Source organism: Uloborus diversus, chromosome 2, assembly GCF_026930045.1.
Source record: "Uloborus diversus isolate 005 chromosome 2, Udiv.v.3.1, whole genome shotgun sequence".
Classification (NCBI taxonomy): Eukaryota; Metazoa; Arthropoda; class Arachnida; order Araneae; family Uloboridae; genus Uloborus; species Uloborus diversus.
In genome coordinates, this window is record NC_072732.1 from 186,287,911 (window position 1) to 186,302,403 (window position 14,493).

The window sequence follows — 14,493 nt, forward strand, 5'->3', positions numbered from 1 at the left end:
GCTGTGTGTGTAACAGATTGTGCCGCTTCTTTCTCGCCCTATGAATCATGCCGTCTTTTTACGGTAAATGGCTCTTGCACTGTTATTTTTGCGGTTTTATGATTTGTTTTAATTTTTTTGAAATACTTTTAGAGGGAAATATTTGTAGAAGATACGAAATAAATTGTTGGTTGGTTGGGTTTGAACGATCGAATGAATTAAATTATTGACTTTTTATACGTTAAATCAAAGTAAACGTTGGCACAGTATAGCCTATTATGAATTATTGCACCACAAGTCTCAATTAGGGCCATTCCATAAAGAAGTCAACCCTATATCCCGCACGTGACGGTTTCTATATTTCATTAAAAAGTAATAATTTTCAAGGGTAATGACGAAATTTTTTGCTGAAGAAATCAGACAGGTTTATAATTTGTAAACAGAAAATGTTCATTAATATTTTAAAGTATTATTTTTGATGAAATGATGGAGGCGTCACGTGCTGGACAAAATGACCGTTTTCCGTGGAATGGCCTAATAGAACCCACCAACCAAAATAAACTTAGCCGGTTCATGGCTTGCTGTTGGCATCAAAATGCATGTTAAGGACCGAACTTTCGTTCTTCGTGTTAAACGGAAATGATCGTCAAAAACAAATCTGAAATTTCGATTACATTTTTCTGTATTTAATACTGTTTGTATAAAAAAAAACCACACACACACACAATTAAAATGGCGGGAAGGAGGAAATTCAGAATCTTTTGTTTTTGACAAGTTTTCTTTTTTGCTCAGAAGCTAATATTTAATCATACGGTAACGTAGTGATTGCACTCATTTGGGCCAGTTTCTGAGAAGAAGTTATAGATGAATTAAGAGAATAACATTTGCTCTCCTAACACAAATTAGGGCGGTTTGATAATCCCCTTTGTCATAAAAGGTTTTTAAAGGAAACTCCCATAGAAAAAGCAGAAATCGCGTTTATTTCTTCATCTTGCCGAGTGTGTTTCCAGTTTTGTGCGTTAGTTTGTGCCACTACTTAACAAAGCATTTTTCGGAAAACGGCTAGACGCTTACTGATAAATTGGGAGAACATTTTTGAATGTATTTTTGCTGAAATGATGTATATTTAACTTGTGGCTTGCCGAACTTTCGTGAGTACCGCTCCCCGCCCGATATTGACAGTAAAAAAAAAAAATTAACAGTCGTCTCATAAAATACTCTTTGTGCTGATACACACTGAGGGGTCATTCATCAATGATGTCATAGTCTGGGCAGGGGGGGGAGGGGATCGTAAAGGTGTAATGGTGGATGGAGTGAGTAGAAGTTTGACATCACGTTTTTTATTGTAACCATATGCTTATGAAAAACAGTGTGACATTTAACAAAACAGGAGAGGGGGGGGGGACTTTATTTCAATTTAAAAAAAGGGACATATATGGAAAGCTCCTGAGCACTTAATTTTCTTTTCTGCAGATTGGTGAGGCCGTTTATTCGATCATGTTAGGGTTGCATGTTTGTCGCTGGATATTTCGCGAACTTTTCGCGAGAACACGAATGCTGTGTAGTATACGTTATCTGCTGTGAAAGTCATACTATAAATAACAAAGCTTTAATAGATTTGGGGGGGGGGGGGAATATGGTTTTTTTTTTTTTTTTTTGATTGTGTGTGTGCTGTAGAAAAGTTTTATTTGAACCTACATAATTTTGGTACACAATATTGAACAAAATTCCGTTATTTTTGTTTACGTTTCTTAGTGGCATTCCTGTCTGGTTCCTTGATAATGCCTGCCGACACTATGAAGGAAAAAAACGGTTTGTTAACTGAAGTACATTAATTTACGATAATTGGTATTCTTATAATTCGTTCCGTGAGAAATTGTTGGCATGTGTATCTGGCTCAAGGAAATAAAAGAAGTTGAGTATGACTGCTTTATACTATTTAATGCACGTGAGATCGAGTTACCTCGCGTAAAATATGTTTGTTTAAAAAATTCTCTGCTTTTACAAGGGTGACACTCTTTCTGGTTGAAGCTGGCTTTTACCTAGCCGTAGCAACTATGTAGTGCACACCAGTGGCGTACGCAAAGGACTAAAACTGCTACTTGTAGATGCGTTCTTTTCCGCCTTTAAACCGGATGTTGGCTTTTCCATTGGTGGTCGACAGTATAGTCACTAGGGTGGAACGAAAAAAAACAAAGTTTTTATTTTCGAATCGTAATAGTGCGGAAAAGTTGCGATTGGTGAAGACTTACAAAACAAAACAAAGATTTTTAAAATCGGATAATATCTTCCGATCCCGCAACGAGCCTGAATATTTGAAAAAATGGAAAATTTCGTGTTTTCTTAGTGATTTTTCAAAAATTTTGTTTTATGTTTCTTTTTAAGGTTCCAATATGGAATAGTTACGATTGGTGAAACCTTCAGAAATAAAAAAAAAAAAAATTGAAATCGAATAATACCTTCAGATCCAGAGCCAAGCCTAAAAAATCGAAAAAGTTGAGAATTTCAGGATTTTTCCGAATTTTTAACATTTTTGGATCAATGCACTTTTTCAGGCTACAGAACGGAGAAGTTACGTTTAGTGAAGACTTCAAAGAGAAAAAAAAATCTTTTTGAAATAAAACAATATCTTCCGATCGCGCAACGAACCTACACGTTTGAAAAAGTGTAAACTTTAAGCCCTTTTTTCAGCTTTTTTTTTTCTTTTAGTTTAACGATCCTCATAAGTTCGGTATAAAATACTAATGGAAGAACGTTTGTTTATAAAACAAATGTGATATTTTAGTACTAGAGCCTGCCTGTAAATTGTCCACATGGCCCTTTAATCCCGCGATACTCATATTTGTTTATGCCGCTTAGTACAGTGTATGCATCTAATACGCCCCATTAGCGAAATAAAGAACCGCAAAAATTTCACAGACGGTGCCATTCATGTTTACAGAACAATTCACACCTGTCGATATTTACCTGACAATCTAAAACAAGTTGTTTATTAGGGTGGAACGAAGAAAACAAAGTGTTTATTTTCGAATTGTAATAGTGCAGAAAAGTTGAGATTGGTGAAGACTTACAAATCAAAACAAAAATTTTTAAAATCGGATAATATCTTCCGATCCCGCAACGAGTCTAAAAATTTGAAAAAAAAAAAAAATAGAAAATTTCATGTGTTCTTAGAGATTTTTTAAAAATTTTGCTCCAACGTTTCTTTTTAATACTCAAAGACGGAAAAGTTACGATTGGTGAAGCCTTCAGAAATTTAAAAAAAGATATTGAAATCAAATAATACCTTCTCATCCAGGAACAAGCATGAAAAGTTAAAAAATTGAGAATTTCATCTTTTCTTAGTGATTAAAAATAAAATTGTTCTTCTTGTTTTTTTCCCCCGGTGTTACAGGGAAAAGCCTTTAAAAATACCCTATATTACATACACATTAATTTATTTCTTGACTTTTAAGGTATCTTCGAAACATGCAAAACTACCATTCTTTACAACAATGAAACATTTTCAAATAATAGAAAGTTATAAAATATTTACCAAATTTACAATCCAGTATACAAGTCTTATTGTTTTAAGTGTTAGTTGTTGAAGCTAATTTATAATTAGATTTTTTGGAAAATTCGGGCATAATTGATCTGGATTTCAATGTTGCTCTTATGTAGCCATCTTTTGATTTAAATCCACACACTTTGAGTGAAGCCTCCGTCATTAGCTTCACACATCTTTCGACAGCTTGCGTATGGCAGAGGAATAGTTTTATATCCCAGTCGGGTATAGTGCCTGTTACAATAAAATTTTCAATATCTTTGTTAGGAACTTTTCGAAGAAAAGGTGGAGAAGATAGCTTTGTCGTGTTCCAATTAATAATCTCTGTGTAACCTTCTGCTTCGAAATTTAGAGATGGAATGACAAAGTTTCTAATGCTTTTGCCTTTAGAAACAGATTCTCTGGCTTTTAAGACGTTTTTAAATGCTAGTTCTCTTATGTGCCCCCTTTCATCAAACACCATTGCCATTAATAAGTTTTCGGGATGCGCAAAGAAAGAGTTTCTTTCAATGACAGGGTAAACAACTTGTTTTAGATTGTCAGGTAAGTATCGACAGATTTGAATTGTTCAGTACCCATGAATGGCATCGTCTGTGAAATTTTTGCGGTTCTTTATTTCGCTAATGGGGCGTATTAGATGCATACATACACTGTACTAAGCGGCATAAACAAATATAAGTATCGCGGGATTAAAGGGCCATGTGGACAATTTACAGGCAGGCTCTAGTACTGAAATATCACATTTGTTTTATAAACGAACGTTCTTCCATTAGTATTTCATACCGAACTTATGAGGATCGTTAAGGCTCTTCTAAACCTCTCCGTAAAATCAGATTCGACGAAAACACGAAATCTGTGGCAACACAGGGGGTGTATCTGGGAGGGGCTAACTCGATTTTTTTGCACTGCTAATTGGTCAGATTTCATGATGGACAACGTCAATCATTGAGTTGTTGAAAGGACAGTCGTAAATCTAAGCTGTCCCCATGAGGGCAGAGAGCGAGCTAAGAAGGATTCTGTTCCAAAACATGTCCCCCACCCCTCCGGCCTGTTTCCCACCACGACAACAGATCGGGTAGAAGGGTGTAGTATGAGGGTGAAGAAAAAAGAATCCAATTCTCCTATTCTATTCTACCACCCTTCTCACTTTTACTTGAAAACTTTGGAACCGCGAGACAATTCTACACATTTACTCTTCGAATCGAATTCTGTATTTGTTTTGCAATTCATGGGCGGCATAATCTTCGTTTTTTTTATTTGTTTTATATTTATTCGTTCAGTTCATTCATTTATGTATTTTTCAATATATAATTGAGGGGGAAAGGGCGAGCGGAACACTGATGATCTTTATAACTTTATCGATAAAAGATTGCTTTACTTTTTACAGAAATTTCTGAAACTATTCTTGAAAAGAAAAGCAAATTAATCATAGAAAAATGTCGAAGAATTTCTGCGGATGTCGGTGTGAGCATAAAATAAAAACATTTGGTAGTTGTGTAGTTAGGTTTGCTGATAGCTAGTTTGATGAATGTTACAATTAATAAAAAGGCATAAATAGTAAATCTTTCGAAAACAATCGCGCCCTGTACAAGGATTTTCTGTGCAGTTTTTAATTAGAAAATTATGCTTTTGTTTTGTCTGTGAATTTTCTGCGCATTAAAAGAGGAAATAAAGAAACTGACGAATCTGCATGTTGGCACGATAGAAAACAGGAAAAGAAAAAAAATGCTGTTGTCTTGTTAGTGATCAGAAGGATACCATATTACCAGTGGCGCACATGAATTTTTTAAAGGGAGGGTTCAAGGTCGAAAGTCTCATTCCATTATTACGCCGTCAAACATATTGACTTGATTTTATCGATTCCCGAGAACAAAAAACAGTAAAAAATAAGCTAATGAATAAATAATTAGCATTAAGTAAAGAAATAACCAGAAATTAAATAATTTACGCTTTTATTTTTCTCATAATAAAAAAATGAATTCAAGTTCAAAGGATCTCATTTCAATTTGTAATCACAAAACTAAAAACATACTTATTACTGTCTATTCATTTATAATCCCTATTTGTCTTCTCATAGACTAAGTGCACAATATTTTAAAAAATCTCTTAACATGCGGGTTTTATTTTTTCACTTATTAAAACAGAAGTTATTGTAACCTTTGTTTGAAATTATTTCACGCACAAAATATAGAATCGTAATCGATCGGGGAAAAAAGCAAGACCTATGGGAGGGGTCCTGACCCCCTGGTCCCTAGTGTGCGCCAATGATAAATACCCACTAAGGTTTTCATTATTTATACACGTGTACTAAATAATTAGAATGAAATGACACCTCTCAGTAATGCTAAAAGCAAATTATTGCAGAGCTTAGTATTTTTGACAGTTGCATGCAGAATCAACGCTTGATTTAAATCTGAGAAAAGCCATGTTACTGCGTACAAAAGCCCTTTATCACGCTCTGAATGCAAATTGGGAATTTTACTGTTGTTTTTCTTGGATAAAAGCATACTTCAATTCAAACTTTCGTCGATGTGCCTATTCATCAACATTTTAAGATAATTTCAATTCATTGAGCGTATTGTTAAAAGAATAAAAATTATATGTTCACAAATTTTACCAATGCATATAATAAAACGTAAGTAATTGAACTCTAATGGTTTAAATATACTTCGAAAGAATGAATGAAGTGTAAGAAAGCGTACAGTGGTTCAAAATAGTCAGCAAGTGGTATTTAGGAATTTCCGTATCATAAAAATTTGATTTCTTGATCTTGAGGCAAAGAATGTTTTTTTCTTTCAGTTTGACACTCTCTGTTATTTAAACATTTTGTTCACATAGTAGGAAATAAATAAAATTCCTTATGAAAATAGAGTGGCGTTAAACAATATGAGTAGCACAGTATACAAATGAAAAACGTTATCTATCATGAAAGCGTCTCGAAAAATATTTACGTGTACCAACAACTACGCTGTTGTAAAAAGATTGCCATCAATCATGAAACGAGAAAAAAAAAATCCTAAAAAAAGGAAGGAACATGGTTTTGTTAATATTTTCGAAAAATATTTTCGTTTAGAGTTGAAAACTGTCATATGACAAAAAGAAAAAAAATGCATCGATTCAATGAATCAAATGTATGATCATGTTCAATATCGAGAATTATAGGAAAAAATAGATTGCAAAAGACACAAAATTAAATAAGCATTATTCGAAAGGAGAGACAGTGAGGCACTCAATTTATGTGCCGAATTAATTATCACTATGAGGAACTTTCTTGTTCCCAGTCTCATTCGCTGTACGCAAAAGAGAAGACTTGTTTATCCAAAGTGGGGAAACAAAGTGCAAAAGGTGAGAAAAAATTATACATGAAATCAAATGAATTGATATCGTTCCATCTTCAGTATTGGAGGCAAACAAAATAATATGAAAATTCAAAAAAAAAAAAAAAAAAAAATGAGCAAGGAAAAAATAGTACTGTGGCCCTAAATTACTGTGACAGTATCACCATACTAAACTTTCTTGTTCGCAGCCTCATTTCTTTTCATGCAGTCACGATGATTGACAAATTCGGATTGCAAAAATAAACTTTATGTAACATGAAAAGATTTCGGAAAATGCATTGTAAATTGTGAATAGAGTTCTTTGATTGTGAGCATGCGCAAATGATCAAGACGAAAGTTCAACTAATGATACTTCTTGAAATATGGAGAATGTTTTTGATATGAAGTGCTGCTGGCGTCATTGCTTTCTGGATTCTTTGAAAAAAATACTTTCAATTAGTGTTTTAAAGAGCCATTTGGGCGGAAAAAAGCATCACTTTATACATGAAATTGAATGAAGCAAATATGATCTTGTTCCATCTTGAGTATTGGAGGCAAACAAAATAATATGAAAATTCAAAACAAAAAAAAAAAAGAGCGAGGAAAGAGTACTGTAGCCCTAAATTACTGTGATAGTATCACCACACTGACCTTTCTTGTTCGTAGTTTCATTTCTTTTTCATGCAGTCACGATAATTGACAAATTCGCCCTGCAAAATTCGTATTGCTTTCTTGATTCTTAGAAAAAATATACTTTCAACTGGGGTTTTAAAGAGCCATTTGGGCGGGAAAAAAAAGCACCAATTTATTCATAAAATTGAAGGAACCGAATATGATCCTGTTCCATGTTGAGTGTTGGAGGCAAACAAAATAATATGAAAATTTAAAAAAAAAAAATGATCGGAGAAAAAAGGTTGTGAGGTACAAGGGCGGATTCAGGGGAGGGTCAAAGGGTCAGCCGACCCCCTGTGAGAAGAATGTCATTATGATTATTATTAAACTTCAATTCTTTACATCCGAAAAAATAGTACATGGAATCAATGTCAACATTTTTTTTTTGCTCGGTTCTGTAAGGTAGTTCTTTTTAGCGCGTCATAATTCAAAGAATTGACTGGATTTGTTTACTGAGGCATTGCTATTTTGATTTCTTTGTTCATTTTCAAAAGCGCAAATTTCTCTAATGAGCTTAACTTTTTCCCCAGTTCTCCTCCCCCTCAAACCACATGTTGTGCGTGTTATGGGTGCTTTTTATTACTATTTATAGATGTTATCTCATATAACTAAAGCTTACGGTGACACGACCAGCATATCTGCCGAAAGAAATGTGACTTTTGATGAAAGTTTGAGGGAATATGATCCATGGCTCAGGCTGTGGCATTGAAAATTTAGGGGGAGGGGAGGTAATTTGAATGGGTTTTGACTTGGGGGGGGGAGGGGAGTGCTTCGTAGCATATGAGGCGGTACGCTCTCCTGCATGGAATGATGGGCAACCCTGATTAACTGCTACTTTTTTACGTAGGAATAATAACGATATCCATTGAAACTTGACCCCCCTTACAAAAATTTCTGGATCCGCCCCTGTTGATGTACTAAATCATACTTGCTGATGACAGTATCACCGTACTGAGCTTTCATGTTCGCAGTCTCATTTCTTTTTCATGCAGTCACGATGATTGACAAATTCGCATTGCAAAAATAAACTTTATGTAACCTGAAAAGAGTTTGGAAAATGCATTGTAAATTGTGAATAGAGTTCTTTGATTGTGAGCATGCGCAAATGATCAAGACGAAAGTTCAACTGATGATACTTCTTGTACTAGCGAGAATTATTTTGATATGAAGTGCTGCAGGCGTCATTGCTTTGTTGATTCTTTGAAAAAATACTTCCACTTGAGGTTTTAAATAGCTATCTGGCCGAAAAGCATCATTTTATACATGAAATTGATTGAATCAAATATGATCCTGTTCCACCTTGAGTATTGGAGGAAAACAAAATAATATGAAAATTTCAAAAACATTGATCGTAGAAAAAAGGTTGTGAGGTACTAAATTACTTGCTGATGGCTGTATCACCACACTCAACTTTCCTTGTTCGCAGTCTTATTTCTTTTTCACGCAGTTGCGAAGATAGACAAATTCGCTTTGCAAAAATCGACTTGATGTAACATCAAAAGAGTTCGGAAAATGCATTGTAAATTGTGAATAGAGTTCTTTGATTGTGAGCCTGCGCAAATGATCAAGACGAAAATAAAAGTAATGATAATTATTGAAATATGTACAATCTTTAAAGGAGAAGCATTTTGATACGAGGTGCTGACTTTGCTGATTCTTCGAAAAAATACTTTCACCTGTGGCTCTAAAGTCACAGGGGAGGAAAAAATGCATGAAATTGTGTATTTATATATATATATATATATATACATATATATATATTGGATTAATCAAATGTGATCCCTTTCCATTTTAAGTATAGGAGGAACACAAAATAATATGAAAATTTAAAAAAACAATTATCTGGGAAAAAGATAAATACTGGCTGATGAGAGTATTACCATAGTGAACTTTCTTGTTCGCAGTCTCCTTCTTTCCTTTTTTTTCACACAATTATAATGACTGATAAATTGATATTGTAAATAAAAAAAAAATAAAAAGAAAAACCTTTATCTAAAATGAAACATTAAAGAGTTCGAAAAAACCATTGTGAATTAAGAGAGTAGATCCATGGTCGCGCCGTCCTTATGTGCGAGGTCGTGAGGCGCACTACGGCGCCAGAGTCAAAACGGCGCCTTTCACTACCAATCAAAAATGTTCCAAATGGGGGGAATCTCTCCAACCAAAGAAGGAAAAAAAAAGAACTTTTCATTATATCCAGTATCCAACAGGGCCCTCTCAGCCCAAAGTGATGCCCAGGCCCTGGCAAAATTTGGTGCCCCCCTCTCACAGGAATATCTGCAATTTTTTTGTGTGGAAGTTTTCAAAAACGGGAAGAAATAAAGAAATTTACCCCCATTTTGGTGCTCCTAAAATTGTGGTGCCCAGGTCCGTGGACCTACCAGACCGTGAGTTCATCAGGCCCTGATTATATATCCTATGGTGGCGGAGAAATTACACTGCTCACTGAAACAAGCAATCCTCTCGCTGCCTATCTAAAATGAAAAATTATTGCCATGTTGTGTGTCTAAACATGCTTTTCAAGAGTGCAATCTTTTACACTGAAATCACGTGATGCTAGTTAATTCATACATCAGCATTTTTCTTCTTCGTGTGGAGGCGTGAATGCTGTTTAGGGTTAATAGTACACGAAGCTGAACATATGAGGCGCGAGAAATTTTCTATTCTTCATTTTGGATCTTGAGGAGAATATGTTGTACTATAATTTGTGCAATATGTCTCTTTTTGATTTTAAATTATTGCTCGCGGAAATTCGACTATTTCATTTTATCATACATAAAAATTATGGTAAGTGTATTTGCATATATTTTACTTGTGCGTAATATTTGTATATTGTAGACTACAATTTTGACTAACTTTTTAGTTCCAAAAAGTAACGACTTGACCATAATTACTCGATTCCTCTCCCCCTCCTTTTTTTAAAACTATTTGTGTGTCAGAAAAAGAGCTTTGGACAATGTATTTGTTTTAGATATCATATTCAATGCCTTCCGTATTTTAGAATTGTTAATATTTAAAATATTTTCTTTTTCCTAAACGCATTAGCATATCAGAGGAGCTACTGAACTCGAAATAAGTTCGAGATATGAAGTGAAACTGTAATCACACACGTGCACTGTAATCCAAAATTAAATACACATTTTTTTCAAAATCAATTAAATGACAAACGTATTTTTTTCTACGTCATATTGGTCTACAAAACGTCAATCCAGCTGTTAACTATATTTTCGCCGAACGCCACTGCATAAAGGCGCTCAAAAGACATTTGCACAACGGCGTTGATCAGGCTTGGCGCGGACCTGAGTAGAGCTCTTTGATCTTGGTTATGCGCAAATGATTAAGACAAAAGTTCAAGCAATGACAATTCTTGAAATATGTATATGAATCTTCAAACGAGAAGACTCACATTTTTTCCCATTATAAGATGCAGTAATTTACACAGATTCTTTAAACAAAATAACTTCTACACTCAAACGGTGTACTTATATTAAAACAGCATTGAAAAATATATCACCTAAATAATTTCAAAAACTTATCGAGGAACTCGAAAAAAAAAAAAAAAAAAAAAAAAAAATGCGTTTTCTTTTTAGAACGGATGTCACCGTCGAGTCACATAGATACAAAAAACGACAAAGAATGAATGGTCATTAGTAGGGATCCAGTTTATTGCCTGGCGAGGCCTGTGGCGAGGCAGAGGGGAAAAGCGGAGAAGCAGCCAAAGACCCTGGGGGAGAAGAGAAAGTGGTCCCTCAAAGTGGGGTGTGGGGGGGAAATGGGTGTGGTCTGGTGGAAGGCGTGTTTTTCGCAGTTTTTCTCAATTTTTCGAAAATAAGGCTTTACTCCGTGGAGAATATCAATAGAACAAATTGTCTCAGAAACAAACTCAAAATATGTTTTTAAAGAGAAATGTTCAATCTCTTGCGCTCCTTTTTCCGTTTTTCCATATCATTTTTCAAACGTGTGAAAATAGTCGTTTAAAGTTTTAAAATGTTATTAAAAAAATTTCAAAATAACTACAGAAAAAATAAAAAAGAGCATCTCTAGTTCTAAGTCATAGCCATCGTTTAAAACAAACCGCATGAAAATATTCCAGTAATTTCTCGTGTTATGCTTTGTATAGGTAGCAGATTTTCCCGTAGAGAAAGCATTAGCGTCGAAAACCAAGATGGACGGTATAGAAGAGCCTTAAACTAAAAGAAAAAAAAAAGCTGAAAAAAGGGCTTAAAGTTTACATTTTTTCAAACATGTAGGTTCGTTGCGCGATCGGAAGATATTGTTTTATTTCAAAAAGATATTTTTTTTTCACTTTGAAGTCTTTACTAAACGTAACTTCTCTCCGTTCTGTAGCCTAAAAAGGTACATTGATCCAAAAATGTTAAAAATTCGGAAAAATCCTGAAATTCTCAACTTTTTCGATTTTTTAGGCTTGGTTCTGTATCAGAAGGTATTATTCGATTTCAAATTTTTTTTTAATTTCTGAAGGTTTCACCAATCGTAACTTTTCCATCTTAGAGCTTTAAAAAGAAACATAAAACAAAATTTTTGAAAAATCACTAAGAAAACACGAAATTTTCCATTTTTTTCAAATATTCAGGCTCGTTGCGGGATCGGAAGATATTATCCGATTTTAAAAATCTTTGTTTTGTTTTGTAAGTCTTCACCAATCGCAACTTTTCCGCACTATTACGATTCGAAAATAAAAACTTTGTTTTTTTCGTTCCACCCTAATAGTCACGTTTCTACAACATTTAATTTCGAAACATTTCCGAAGAAAACCGGAGGAAGGCTAGAAAATCTCTCTTCTTCCTAACATAAAAAAAATAAGTAAAAAAATCGTCAAAAAATCCTTCTTAACTTCGCCTGAAGTCACCATAGATGGCCTACAATTGTGTTAAAATCAAACTTCGATCCCTAAAAATTTCGGAGACTGAAAATGCTCTTTTGGATCTTGAGAATTCTTGAATCCTATCGATTTTCGTAACTATGTAGAAGCCTATACGATTTCGTTTTTAAGGTTCCAATAAACCAGGGTGTGTTGATTTGAATCATGTGATTTTTAAACAAAATCACTGATTAAAATCAGTTGATTTTATTTTTATAAATTAATTTTGCATCCTTGAAATGCGTTGCTCTAAATTTAACTGCACTGCATTATACAACTGACAAAACTACGTAGATCGTTCTTTCTGTGTGTGTAACAGATTTTCAGCTTCTTGCAATACTGCTTTTACTCAAAAATTACAGTTAAGAACAAAATAAAAATTTGCAGTTTTTCTTGTACACCGTGACTAATATAGTTAAGAAAAGTAATTGTTCAACATATTATTTTACACTAAAAACGTACATGATAATGGAACTATAAAAGTTATAACTATAAAAACTTAAGTAAAGCATAAAACAAAATCGCACCATGTTTAAACATAACGTATTTATAAATATTAAAAATTTCTTGAATATTTAGAGAACTTATCCTAATTCCAAGAGTAAGCTGAATGGGTTCAATTATTGTATGAAATATATTATGTTTATTCATATAAAGTGAATAATATCGACTAATTTTTGAAGGTTTAAAAAACATAAAAATCTAATTTTAATTAAAAATCTGTTTTTTTTTTTTTAAATCAGACTTTTTTAAATTAAATATATATATATATATATGTATATAATATAATATGTGTGTGTGTAATATATATCACAAACACTGCAATAAACCTATTTTGAGAAAATCCTGCGCCCGTCACTAGTTTACACATAAAGAACTTGATTAATACTATAACAAGCATGGAATTAGTTAAAAAAAAATAAATGAGAAAAATGCGAGATTCGTTTTCCTGCGAATTTCATATTTCGCACTTTGTTGCTCCTTCGAAAAAGGTGCTCTACAATTTACAAGAAATCAGAAATATTAGTTCAGTCAGTATAAAGGAAGTATATAAGCATTTCAGGATTTCTTATTTTCGTGTGTACAGTTTTGCAATGTGTTTCTCCTTTAGAGTTGTATCCTACTCCCCCCCCCCCCCCCACAAAAAAAAAATACAAAACCACTACATAGGTTTGTTTTTGCGATCGCAATGTTTGGAATAGATCTTTTTTACGTTTCCGTTTTTTTCTGAAAAATTGTTCGACTTTAAGTATTTGCTTTTGTCGGTTATCAAAACAAGCAAGCAATTTACTGGTTCGGAGTGAAAGATTATATATATATATATATATATATATATATATATATATATATATATAAGCTCCCCTCTGGCAGTTTGAAAACTTAAGACTGAAGTGAATAAATTTTCCTTCCACGTCTTGTTTCGTCGACCCAAAATATTTCATGCTTAGTGATCTGACGCTGTTGGTAAATGTTAGCGTTTTCCTACATTGTTGCATTCTGGAGTTACTCGATGTTCGCTTCACTGACCGCAACCGTTGATCGATTCGGAAGACTCGATTCTGTCCAGCGGCATGCAATTGCATTCTGCGCGAAGTTTCTAAATTTATCTTACTTGTACTGATAATTATTTTTATTATCAGTACAAGTAAATATTATTACGATATGGCGTACTTGAAGTTTCATTCGGACACCACTGCAGCTGAAATATATATGGTAAAGCATATTTGTGAGAAACGGTACCCTGTAGTTTTGTTTCAAAGCATTGGATAAATTATTTCAGAATGTGTTTTGCTTATAACCCGGATTACTTTTGGTCTCAGTTAGTCCGGATAAAGTAGGTTGTGCTGTGTATTTATAATAAACATCACCATCGAAATTTCAGTAGCAAATAGCTTCTTTCGAACGGGCCTTTTATCATGTCTCCTCCTCCTACCAACTGTAGAACAGAAGCTACCAAACAATGGGCGTGTTTTAGAATCCGTAAATTAAGTGTTCTAAAGATAACCCACCTGGATCATTGTCTGGCTGCTGGGCACAAGAGCTTATTATATTCTCCAAATCTTTTGGGAAGAATTCAACTACATGGCTGAAGAAAGGAA